The sequence below is a fragment of the Dipodomys spectabilis genome, unplaced genomic scaffold (genome assembly GCF_019054845.1).
Source record: "Dipodomys spectabilis isolate Male_0828 unplaced genomic scaffold, ASM1905484v1 ptg000449l, whole genome shotgun sequence".
NCBI classification, from domain to species: domain Eukaryota; kingdom Metazoa; phylum Chordata; class Mammalia; order Rodentia; family Heteromyidae; genus Dipodomys; species Dipodomys spectabilis.
Window position 1 is genome coordinate 3,797,718 of NW_024871126.1, and position 12,346 is coordinate 3,810,063.

The window sequence follows — 12,346 nt, forward strand, 5'->3', positions numbered from 1 at the left end:
AGGGTTTATAGGCATGAGCCACCAGTGCCTGGCAACACCAATATTTTACTGTAAAAATTCATGGATTCCGCAGAATTCTTCCAAGTGAATTGCCTGCATTGGATGTCAAAATGTATTCAATAGTTTTTGTATACATGTACAATGATTTCTTCAGGGTTTGTGATTTTTTAATCAGAAATAATTTTAACTTACCTGTTGAAATGAGTAGTACAGAAGATAAAATATTTCTGGTGCTTGCATGAAAATGTATATTTTAAAATATTCTATATTCTATGTTTGCATAATGTTCATAATTTATTTTATTTTCTCCTAAATATACTTTGAATTCTACATTATTTTATAATATATAGGTTCATTAACATGTCCTTTCCGATTGCATTCCATATAGAAACAGTTTTATTCCTTTTTTTTCTAGGTCTTAATATTATTTTTCTTTGGGATAAAATGACAATGTTGTCTAATTTGAAAATTTTTGTAAAGTTTATGTTATGTAAACGCCTATCTGAGGTGAAGATTTAATACACTGATGTCAAACTAAATTTAATTATATGAATTGTGTGTATTGTTATACTTGTAATTTTGTAATCAACTTTTTAATAACTGTTTTTCATTTCTTGCATCTGAAGAATGAAAAATATGGAATACTTCTCAAATTTTCATATTATCCTTGTGCAAGTGCCATGTTAATATCTGTATTGTAATTTGAGTATACATGCTGCTGAAGCATGTAGTATCCTCTAAATTATGTAGTTAATGAAGCAATCTTTATACAGGCTTATACCTATGGGTGCCTACTTGTAACAAGGAAACCTTATTGTTCCTAACACTGCTATCGGTCTTATTTCCCTAAAATTCTGTGAATAGTGGAAAAAATTATATTGATCAGTTGATTACTCACATTTGCAAATTTTTTTGTGAATGACTATCTTAAGTCTTTTGATTTGGAATTTGATCGTACTCTCAATTATTTATAGATAGGTCCAAAAGTGATGGCTTTTTCAAGTATTTATTTATCCAACTGAATTAGCTTTGTGGACCTAATGGATTCAAAGTAAGCGTTGCTTGAGAGCTACTTCTAAACTTCTTCAGCTGACATTTTCCCAAATGAGGTGTTACTGGCACAAATGTCTACCTGAGCCTTTACGCTTTTTCCATGTGGGAACAGACCAACCAGAACATCTTACCCTGACAGCATAGATTGTCTTACTGGAACAAAACTAATCTTGGTTACAAGGGATCATGGAGAGATGAACAGTTCAAACAGAACTGTTCAGACTAGAAGGTATTTTATCAAAATATAATTGTTTATTATACCTTCCATTTCAAAAGTAGCTAAAGCCAAGAAGGTGAAAAAATTGTTGGTATGCATGATTACTTAATGTCCTGGCCTGTCTACCATCCAACCAGGCAGGAACTTACACTACTGCCTTTTTATCACCAAATATTTTCAGAAGTCCATATATTTCTCCTCATTATTAGGCATTAAATTGATAATGTTTTAATCACAGTGTTTTCTATTGCCTCCATGCTGTAAATCTACAAATGGTAAAATTTTAGGTCTAACTCTATCAAACACTGAGGTAGAGATAATGGAATAATACTTTAAAACAAAGTTGCCTTTGATACAGTAACTACAACAGAACAATGCAACACACGTGTCTTTTAATTATATTATATATAGTTATATATTTTATATTTATATGTGCTTATTTTATATTTCACACAGTGAAACTTACTGGAATTAGTTGATAATTGGACTAATAAATTGATACTTATTTATTCCAATAAATAGATTTGGAATATAAATAATTAGGTTTAAAATATATATTAGACTATAAAAAGTATCAATGCAATGTTTTTAGTATAAACTTGTGATACATTGTAACTGTTCTTGGTCTTCTGAAACCACATGGTAAAAAACAGTGTTTTCCTCTAATCTATAATGGATTTTACTCTGCTGCTCTGTTTACTGTTTTAACTCTCTTGTCCCAGGCTGTTTTTCTCCATATTTCTGAAGCATTCCTACTGATTATGCCCAAATTTTGCTAAGATGTCTAAAAAATATTATTCTTCTGCAGTAACCATGGGTCCTAGGATCCCAGGTCCCAGTTGCCTGCATCATCAGATAATAAGGGCAAGTCTTCCCACCAAGGCCCATGCAACATGTCAACACAAATAATTGAATACCCATCTCAATTTCTCATTTCCTACATTTCAGGGCCCCAATTCCTTGAGATGCAGGAATTAGCAGTAAGCAATTGTGAAATGCAAGGCAATTTAAAATGAAGGATGAGATCACAAAATTTGAGAGAAAGTACTGTAATTCAAACATTCAACTTACAGATGACCAGCCCATATGAGTGAACAAGTTCACAAAGTGTCATAAGATTATTTTTAATACCCCACCCCTATGATTAATGAAAGATTTTATTCCAACATAAATTGGCCAAAAAATAGTTCCTGGAAGGATAAATCCATAATTGATCTACCAAAGCCCAGAAAACTTGACTTAGAGGTCAAATGTAATTCAGAAAAAAACATTTGAAGCACTAAGAAGTGCTTCAAAACACTGGGACTTCAGTACAACATGGTTCTGTGGTATAAAAATGTCACTCTCAAACCAATGATAATCTACATTGAATCTCCTAAAAGTGTATTCCTTTTCAAATAAACTTTTCAAAATCACATTCGCCAAAATAACATTTGACAAGTTGATGATACTTAGTGACATTACAAGTTTTTCAAGTGTAGGGAACAAGTTACAATAGAGTTGAATTATTTACACAACACAAATGCAAAACACGTTCAACCTTTCATTAAAGTGTAGAAATAGTACCACCCACAATTTGTGTTTTTCAGTAAGGGCCTTCCAGAAATGTGATAAATAGATCAGCCTCCTAAATTTCAAACCCAAACATTAGCTAATAAATTACATCATTTAATAAGTTACATTTTAAAAAGTCAAAAATAGTTGCCTTATCATATGTTATTTTATGTTTTCCCTCTGTCTAACATAGTAAGAAATATGACTTCAAGTCTTGAATATCGATACTCTTCTGAGATATGACAAACATAATATCTGTCTTCTATTTCTAACATATTCCTCTCTAGGAATAAAGTCAATTTTCTTCTTTTTCCAAAACTTATAGGTAGTAGAAAATATTATTCCATGTAAAATAAAAGAATCTCACCATTGTACAAAGCCATTTATAAAAATTCGTAGTTAAGAATACATTCTAATCCGTTTTTAACTTTCTTTTCGACTAAAGATTAATCTTCTAAATGAATGAGAATAAAATCATGTTTAGGTGCTTCACGTCTCCAGTCTTGCAAATTGTTGCTGCAGATGAATCAATTATGGAAATATAGGCTGACATAGTTCAAGAATATGCAGGATTGAAAGTCCATGGAATGTATATAAACCTTTCAAAGTATTAATACACAGTTTAACAGAATGACAATCAGGAAGTTGAAAACAGAGAGGAATTATAGTAAAGACATAGAATGAATAAATAATGAACAAGTGGCAAGTACAGTTAGAATACTCAATGTGCACATATGATAAAGGAAGTGGTAAATTGGAAATAAATCTTGGAGAACGGGTTGGTGAGGAATGATGGAAAGAATGACTCTAATCTAGGAGCATTAGACAATTAGATGGATATATTTAATTGTAACACAATTGCACAACCTTTTAAAATTCAGTTAAAAACACAACAAGAAACAAAAGCACACAAAAATTACAACCTAACAACAATCTCTAGAGAGTATGAATATGACATCTCAAAATTTTAATCAGTTAAAGTAGGGCTGTATTGGTAAAAGCATACAAAGCTGTTAAAAATGGGAAGTTTGGGATAGGGGAGAAATTTAAACAGAATTAAATAGATTATCTAAGGTTATAAATCACCTACATCTGCTGCAAATAGTATCTTTCTTCTAAGAGTTTTCTGTCTAAACTGGATAATCCAATCCTGAGACACACTTGGTAGCTTGTGAGGATAGAATAGAAGAAACAAGATCAAGAACCCATTACTCCACTGGAGAGAAAACAATCCTCTATTTTCTCTAATCTCTCTTCACTACTCTTTCTTCATATTTTAAGTCAATTGATTTTGAATTATATTTTTCCTTCTTTCTTCTGGCAAAGTAATTGGTTGTCAAAGTAATTCATTAAATATTATTTGCCCTTTGCTTCTTTCATGCTGTTTAATTGGCCAAGTGAGTCCATTAAACTTCCCTCTTGCATTTGGTTGCCATGAAACAACATATATGTTAATGAGGAGAAATCTAATGTAAAACAATGTCTCCAGAAAACTGTCCAAGAAGCTGTGATCACAAATATTTGGCTATATTTTTTCTTTTACCTTGAAAGACTTCTTGTGTCTAAAGTCAAAATTAAGTACTCCATCACATGTTGGTTCAATCAGAATTGTCTAACCTCAAAGATATATTTTGCTAACAAGATGTTTAGAGGAAACCAAAAAATACTGCACTTTTATCTTCTCTCTTAAGATTCTCCTGAGATACCATATCAGGAACAGTGAAGTTATTCCATGCAAAATTAATTCTATAGATTATTTTTTTCTTGGTCTTGCATTTCTTCACCAAGATGTATGGAGGAGAATAGAGTTAAATCACCCATACCTTGGAAGAAAGTGTCTGTTACAAAAGGACAATGCTTCTATGTCCTACTTCTATGTCCTCCTCTAAGCTCTTGCCGGATTTCTAATTAATCACAGCTTCTTGGCTTCAGGTCTAGTGAACCTGAAGGACTATATGGACTCCACCACTGCTACATCTTCATTATTTCTCTTTTAAAACTCTTTAAGTTGCCTCATTTGGATGTGGAATTTATTTTCATGTCTTCATTCAATCAGTTCTGCATTGTAGTGAGCTAAATGGGCTCTGTAAAATCACTTTAGGGAGTAAAAATACTAACACAATTTATATAAAAAAGTGTTGACCTCCCTTCACTGCTGAAGACAATACACTTAGCTAAGGCTTCTAAGAAAACTTTTTTTAATTAACATTTCCATTTGCTCAATTCTTTTCTGAACTTTTTGGCATATGTAATAACAGAAGTCTTCACTATCTGATATTAATAAGGATATTATTTTTTGTGAGTCACTTAGAAATGTGAAATCATTGGTTCGAAGTATACAATCAGATTTTTTTCTGTGTTTCATTGCTTTACGTCCAAAGACATTGTGGAAAGTGTTACAAACAGAAATGTGTAATCCCAACACCTTCTTCCATTATGAAGGGCACTTTCTCCCTAAATATTTTGACTCAAATTATCTTTTTCAGAGAATAACTGCTTGGAAATTAAAGGCAAATTCACAAATTTTGAAGCCTCATTTTTTTAAGAACTTTGAATTTAAATTTCAATACAACCTTGTTTCAAACAGTGAGAATATAGTTCCTGGGTAAAGACAATTCCAAGGGAACCTACAGGACTTACAGCAAGGATTCTGAGGTCAGATTGTTTAGTGTGAAAAAGAGCCATCTTCATCCACATTTCTTCCTCTCTACTAAGTTTCCTTGGATTTCTTTGCATGAAAGCCTATTCTTCCAGGAAATTTTAAATTTTCTTAATAGGCTAAGTTGTTAAAATTTTGAACAATTAAAATTTACCTGTCATAACTTTAAAACTCTTGAAAATCCTTTTTCAGAACCACGAATTCATCAATCTTAATTCCACCCTTACCATCAAAAAGTTAACATGCTGTTTCATGATATAGTATCCATGCAGCTATTATTTTCCAGTGGCTTTGTTATGCGTATATATAACCATATTAGCTGATGCTAAGCAAAATGAATTCAAATATATGGAACCAGATTTTTTTCATTTGTGGTTGTTGTTTTTGATGAACTATGTGATTTCTGATTTCTTTGGGTTTTTCCCCTATGGTTTATCCCTGCTGTATTTCATTTTGTATTGTGTATATATTTACCTTAATTAGCAAAGGGAAGAGGAAAAGCATAATGGTGAGACAAAGGAAAAAAGGAAAACCAATGCAATAGCAATACTCACAAGACAATATGTTGGAAACGTACATTAAAACTTGTGAAGGGTGAAGGGGTGAAGTAAAACTGTGAGAAAAATGAGGGAGTGTTAACAAGTTTGAAACGTTATGATTTAATTCCTTACAATTAATGTAACACCACTGTACATCACTTTGATAATAAAATTGAAAAAAATAAGCTGCGTAAAATATACTTTCACTATATTGGCACAGTAAATAATATTCTTTATGTAGTAATATTTTAAAAATCAATACTATTTGGCATCTAATTTGAATTAATTACCCCTTCTTTATCAGCGGGTCATCAACTTGAATGTTATCCAACTAGAAAATATTTTCACAATATAATTGCCAAATTTTTCAAAAAAGAATAAATTTAGTACTTTCTCATTCTAAAACAGAAAACAATTTAATGCTATGGAAACCCATAACTTTTAAAAGTAAGTAAGTTGTTAAGAGGACAGAATATATGTGTTCTTCAAAATTCGTATGACTAATAACTACACATTTTTAAATTCGCAACATTCCTGAGAGATTCAAAACAGTACCTGTTTGCATGTTATGTAATTCTGCAATAGATGCATTTTCTAATGGGGTGTTACAGATTGAGAAGTCAACAGAAAAATAGCCACATTCTGGTAGAGGATAAGGCTATGAAGCATGTGTAATAATTAATTCAAGAGTAAACAATTGTTTATCAGATTAAGCTATTATTTCTATGACCATCAATCCCAAGATTTATGCCATAAAGTCATCCTAGCCCAACAGTTTCCAACTTGTAAGGGGCAACTTTAAATTCCTTAATTCATATCATGAATACCTTATCTCTATTTTGAAAAAATACTACAGCTCTGCTAATGTGAGGCCCTCCTTGTTCTGAAAAGAACACCACAATAAAATGAACTCCATCATTTTTCCTCCACTGGTATTCTTGAGATCAGAACACATGCAAATATTATTTATATTTATACTTTTTTAACTATCATAGATATTCAGGATGCAAAGATAGGAAAATTATGGTTCAAAGCCCACCCAGGCAGGAAGGTTTCTTAGAATCTTATCTCCCAAAAACTTCTCCACAAAAGCCAGACTCAAGTGGCACTGAGGTTGAAGTGGTAAGGCACGAGCCTTGAGTATAAACAGGCTCAGAGACACTGCCCAGGCCAAGAGTTCAAGCTCTAGGAACAACCCATAAAACAAAAACAAAACGGAAAACAAACCCCAAACCTAGCATTTTTCTTCATGTATACAGAGGCACGTAAATAAGGAAATGGCTTCCTGTATTACATATAGGTAGAAGAAAGTAGATGTCACACAATTACTCTGTTCATACCATATTAAAGCAAACCCTTAAAATATTGGTTTTTCTAAATTTATAAATTAATGTCATCCATTTGTTGGCAACTCTGCTGGATTATTCACATTAACATGGTATACATGAACTGGGTGAATTATCTATTAACTATGTTCTAATTATAACTCTCTTGAAAGAATATCTAGGCAAATAGAATGCCAGAATCATTTGTGAATTTTTCACTTAATCCCTCTACTTAAAAAGAATTTTGTAGTATCTTATAGAATATGAAATTACAAACAAAACCAAAAAATATATTTTAAATGTAAATTGTAATTTAACAAGGTCTACAAAGTCCTACATTAGGCAAACGTTACTATTTCTCCAGACTTAAGCTTTTGTAATCTTTCAACATTTATTTGGAATCCAACAGAATGAGGCTTTCTTACTTTTGCAAATTTTTGGATGGGAATCATGAGCTATTTTGCATCTAGGAATGTTCTGTAATGATGAGAGCATTTAAAACACAAGTGAGGATATATATGAGTTGCATTCATTAGGAACCTTGACTTCTCAAAACATAATGACACAATTAGCCCAAGCTTCCATCTGTATATTCCTTTCTTGTTGTTTGGTTTGTTTTACTGAGACAAAATTATTCACGTGGTCCAGGGAAGGTATCCTTATGTAATTCCACTCTCTAATCTCCTGTCTGAGTGCAAGAATTCTAGACTTGTAGCACATTGCCCTGCCATAGTTTGTTTATATAATCTATAACAGACTAACAATTCTGAAATTCTCCTCTGATCTTATCCATTAGACTGACTGCTCAGACTGTTTATGTACTATTTTCAAAGATGTTTTAACATTTGACACAGGATATGAACATTTTCAGATGCATCTGCAGGGTTCCCTGATTCATTCCTCCATGGATCCTATCCCATTAATAATGATTGTTTGACTCTCTTACAATCTCTGGTCCGTACCAATGTAATATTCTCAACTTCTTGGGGAAAGTTCAGGTGAGGGCTTGCTAATAATAATAATTATCACTTGATTCCAATCTTACTCAAGACCTATTTTCTATTGTTTTCTATGTTTTCTACGTATTCTGAGCGTTGTTTCATTTGTGTATTTTTCTGTGCACCTATAAGTGCCTCTGTGTGTATGTGTATGATTGTACGTTTGTATGCAAAAACCTAAAGCTGTTATTCAGCAATCTTGCTCGTGAGTGGTATTCCAGCTTTTGCCTGGTTAATTATAGGTAGTGTCGCAAAGCCTATACTGTCCAAGCTGGATGCAAATTGAACTTCACAGACTCCTTTACATTCGTAGGTTTTATTTTTCCAGGAGTATCAACTTTTAAACTTCAAACACTTTTGTGAGTGTAAAGTCTAACCTGTAGCCCAGATTTTTAACTTGAGAATTCATGTAAAGATAGATGAACATTATACATTACATATCCTGAGTGTACACTGTTAGAAATGTGATCATAAACTCAGGTGTTTTGAGATCTGAGGATTGGGTTTAAAGCCAGCATGGGTAAGAAAGTCCTGGAGACTCATTTCTCCAATAATTACCAGAAAACTGGAAGTGGTACTGTGGCTCAAGTGGAAGAGCACTAGCCTTGAGCTGCATTTCGGAGGGACAGCAACCTGTCCCATATTTCAAGTGCCACGAACAAAAAAAAAAAGAATATAAGAAAAGGAAAAAAAGAAATGTGATCATAGCCACCAGGTTCATTGCTAGTATAATTCCTGTTCTCCTAAGATGGACTCTTTTTTTCCAGTTAAATCTATTCTCCCATATCTGACTTGCGTTGGAAACCGAATCATTCTTCCATTTTCCTTTTTGCACATTTAGGTGAATAGCAAGCGTGATTTAGAAAAGGAGTGGCCTCATGCTTCATGTTCCACTTAGCAATAATGCTTTCTCTATATCACTCCCATAAATCTACATACTGGACTTGGCTTTATTGTTTCAATGTTATCGTTATCTTATTTGTAGAGTCTTCTATATTGTAGTGAACACTTATACATAAACACAGAACTTCTTTTTCTCCTATAATTGCTATTGTTTCTCTTACTGTTAACTCATGTACACTTGGGAAATTAATGCACAGCATATAGACTCAAAAAAAATGATCTGAGAACATTCTTCCCATTTAAAATTCACCTTAATTTACAGAGCACATAAGAAGTTTGAACAAAATGTTCTCATGGATAAAGTATTTATAAGCAATTTAAATTTCATTTCTCTTCACTAAGTTGGCTCTGAAACACGTGTTACCTCATGTCCAAAAGTGTCCTTGTGCTATTTCAATGAAGCAAGAAAACATTCATATTTTTCCTGGAGCAGCACCATAGTTTGTTACTGGAAGAAAATGGAAGTAACTTTTAATGGATGTGGAAACTGATCCCAGGAGAGAGATTGAACATAGAGAAATGACAAAGTTGAAGTTATCTATTGCTTTCCTTTTTACTGTACAAGAAAAGAATCCAAGGCTTGAATGAAACTATGTCTCTGAGTTTTTTGAGTGTGTCCTTTACTCATGTAAAACTTGTCTGTAAATTTCCGGTTGAGAGTATTATAAAAGGAAACAATATGCCATTTAAAGGCCAGCATAGAACAAAAGAAAGTAACTTTGTTTTAAAAGTGTTCTATTGCAAAGAAGCAAAGATATGGAGGTTTTAAAGTGTCTTATGGATGGATGTTTCACTCCTGAGATGATTCTCTTGTTGCAGGAATCAGTTATCAATTCCTTTATTCTGGTCCTGTGTTTTCCATAACAATAAGGATTCCAGAAAAGCAAGATCCAGTGAGTATGATCAGCAAAAGCAGCCTCTTCTCAGATCACCATTATTTTAAGGAGAGTCCCAAAGAAACACCCAGGGTTTGTTTTGTTTGCTTGTTTGTTTAGTTTGTGCTTGTTCTGGGGCTGGAACTTAGAGACTGGCCCCTGTCCCTGAACAGTTGTCTTTCTTTTCCACCTGGCCCAAAGCTACTACTCTACTGCTTGAGCCAAAACTCCACTTCTGGCTTTTTTGGTATTTAATTACAGATAAGAGTTTGACAGACTCTCTTGCCTGGGTTGGCTTTGAACTAAGACAGTAATAAAGTTAAGTGACATCAACTGTATGGACTTCTCTTTTGAACCAAGAAATATGAGATGAAGTTTATTATATAGCTAATATCTGACCATTTTTAAAGAAGAGAAATGTTTAGCAAGAAGCCATAACAAATAACTCAGCCAAAGTAGGTGCACTACTAAATCATTTGGGAAGATTACTATTGACTTCACATTCCTTTGGGGGAAACTTAAAGCCATATTTGCACTTTTTTGTTGGTTGTGGGGATTGAACATTGATCCTGGGCACTGTCTCTCAGCTCTTCAGCTCAACTGAGCACTCTACCACTTTAGCTATAACACAATTTCCGGGTTTTGAAGATAAGTGTTTCATGGACTTTCCTGAACAGGCTGGCTTTGAACCAAAATCCTCTGGTCTCAACCTCCTGAGTAGCTAGGATTAGAGGCATGAGCCACTAGCACCCGGCTCATATTTGCATTTATGTAGACTTAATGTCACTATGTAGACAAAGAATGGAAATCTGAACCAAATGATGTGACATTGCAGCTTTTCAGAATAATTGAGGTAGCAATAAATATGTCCCCCTTTCCCATTTTGTTATATTAATAACTCATGAGCTATGGGACTCTTATATTAGCATCCCCTTTCATCTTTGTAGGTGTATTTAGTATCAGAAAATGTTCATAGAGAAATATAGAAAGACAGATTTTTAGGAAGCAAAGGAGATCAGGTATGAAAGAACAGCATAGAAGGAGATACATTTATCACACAGAGATTAAGAACTAACCTAGGATATTTTGAATGCTAAAGGCAATGAGGAATAAACCTAGTTGATAACTAGTTTTTCAATAACCAAAAATAGTTCCCTAGAACGCTTTCTGCTATACCTTAGTTATTATTATTTTTTCTTTCCATCTGGAGTTATTCCTTCTCTTCTGTCACAACTGTTAATTAGCCTCTGCCTTTTTGGTGCGATGACTTGCCAAAAGAGTTTCCAAATCTCACTTAGACTACCCTTCTCATTGTGATTAGCAGTGACCACACTCAAAAGCCTGGAATCTTTGAATTTCCAGAAATAATCACCTAACATCTAAGCACATTCCTGGCATTAATTGATATGACCTAATGAACAAAATATTTTTTCAACACAGTATCCTAACACAGGTAAAGTACGTTAATTAGGGACTATTGTCAGGTATCAGTATGGAAGGAGCAATTATACATTCCAAGTATGGGTTCTTTATTTTTCATTTACTAATTAAATGTTCATTGTTGTTGTTGTTGCTGTTGTTGTTTTGGCAGTCCTGGAGCTGACACTCAGCGCTTGGGAATTATTCCTCAGCTTTTCTTTTTTATCTCAAGGCTAACCCTCCACCATTTGAGGCACAGGACCACTTCCAGTGTTTCCTTTGCTATTTATGAGGAATTGAACCCAGGGTTTCATGCATGCGAGGCAATCACCATACCATGAAGCCACATTCCCAGAACCCTAAATGACTTTCTTAAGATGCACTACCTTTTCATTCTGTAACTATGTATCATAATTTTAACCAGAAAATTTTTGCTAGAAAAGAGCATTGACCACAGTACGTAGTCCAGGAAGGCTAGATGGACAATGGATAACTGTCACCTTGTAGACAGGGCACAGAGGGACTTACCTCATGGAGCTGGTACAATAGACTGAGTGAGACAGCTCCTGACCCACAGCCTACCTCCAGAATGAGAGGGCCACCTTGGTTCCAACCACATGGGGATGCTGGGTCACCTCCTCCAGCACGCATTGAATCAGTTCCTGAGAGTGAAAGAGAAAGAAAGAAGGTCAGAATTACACTTAAGCCAGGTGCTGGTGGCTCAGGCCTATAAGCTGAAGTACAATTGAGGCTGAGATTTGAAGATCGTGGTTTATAGCCAGCCCAGGAAGGAACACCTGTGAG

At 33.9% G+C, this 12,346-nt stretch overlaps 1 pseudogene; it reads right to left on the reverse strand.

Annotated features, from left to right (window-relative positions):
* Nucleotides 1–630: 630 nt before the first annotated feature.
* Nucleotides 631–727, reverse strand: LOC122097999 (annotated as a pseudogene).
* Between the last annotated feature and the right edge of the window lie 11,619 nt (nt 728–12,346).